Source organism: Gavialis gangeticus, unplaced genomic scaffold (assembly GCF_001723915.1).
Source record: "Gavialis gangeticus isolate Ggan-Ray unplaced genomic scaffold, GavGan_comp1, whole genome shotgun sequence".
NCBI classification, from domain to species: domain Eukaryota; kingdom Metazoa; phylum Chordata; order Crocodylia; family Gavialidae; genus Gavialis; species Gavialis gangeticus.
The window spans coordinates 50,962,457-50,963,714 of record NW_017728993.1 but is presented as its reverse complement, the minus strand read 5'-3'; the positions used below and the strand labels follow the sequence as shown (position 1 = coordinate 50,963,714).

The 1,258-nt window shown below is 39.2% G+C and overlaps 1 protein-coding gene across 2 annotated transcripts in view; it reads right to left on the bottom strand.

Moving 5' to 3' along the window:
* PLA2G4A (phospholipase A2 group IVA) overlaps positions 1-1,258 on the bottom strand; it is a 140,168-nt gene that overhangs the window by 15,133 nt on the left and 123,777 nt on the right. The gene's annotated exons all lie outside the window — the stretch shown is intronic.

Genomic DNA, 1,258 nt, shown 5'->3' with positions numbered 1-1,258 from the left:
TTTTTTTTTTTTTTTTTTTTTTTTTTTTTTTTTTACTGGTGAAGATTAAGAGGAAGGAGAAATTTCAGCCTGAGTCTCAAATTTTAGGGTGAATTTGCAGGCCTGACAGCAAGAAAAGTAGCAGCAACAGCAACAAAACATCCACAATTTTTATTGCAACAGAGCAAACTACTACGGAAACCACTGAGATTTAGTAAACACCGATCCATAGGCTGTTATGTCTACAGAATCACGTCACAAAACAGAATAACATTTAAAATCTTGATAAGCAAAAGATGTAAACCTGGAAACCAATACTTTTCTCTTGTGACAACTTAATAAACTACATTATTTGCCAAGAATGACTAAAAAGCATGTAACAAGGGTGTGTGAGAAAGATAGTCCATATTTAAGCATACTACACTCTTCGGACGTACAAGAGATTAAAAACGACAGTGGATATAAAATAACAAAGCATGAGTAGAGTCATGATCATCAGCCAGGAGCTTTCACTATTTTTGGAGAGAAAAAACCATTTCTGTTTTTTGCAGACACAGGCCAAGTACTTACATTGACGTACACTCTATGCCCTGCCAGTAAAGTAAATGGAGTAATACAGTGTGTAAATGTCAGGAAACATTTTGGTTTGTGTTCTGTTAGGCAGGCTGAAAAAATCAACATGAAATTACTATCTATCTATACATTATAGTTTCACACCAGCTGGAGTGGTGTCAATATTTCTACCATACAAATCCTTGCTGGATTTAATCAATTAAACAGAAGTAGGGTATTGAGATAGGGGAGATGCATGCTAAATTTAGAGATGTCCTGAATTGGTTTAACCTACTAGTGATAAAATAACACCTAAGATTACCCTTAGATTAAGCTGTAATATAGTCACATTAGTGTGGTGCCACTTGCATGCCAATAATGTTGTTACCTCTTGGCAGAGTTCTCTAGAATGTGTACATCTGTGCATAAAGGCAGCTACACTGCATGCAGTTCAGGAGCTAATGTGCATGGAGGCATGTTTCATCAAAGCACTGTCATGCACCATACAGACATATCCAGTACATGTAGACTGTGTACAGACATTCAGGGAGGTTATGGGGAGGTTAGATTGAGTTAAAAATGGCCACCCAATCTAAGGCAAATTGGAATGTGGGAACTAGTGGGGGAGGGTTTATGGGGATTGGGGGGGCAGATGGGATCACGGGAGGGGTTGAGGGGATCAGGGGGGCCGGCTGAATCCACAGGGGAGGTCTGGGAAGCAAGCAGG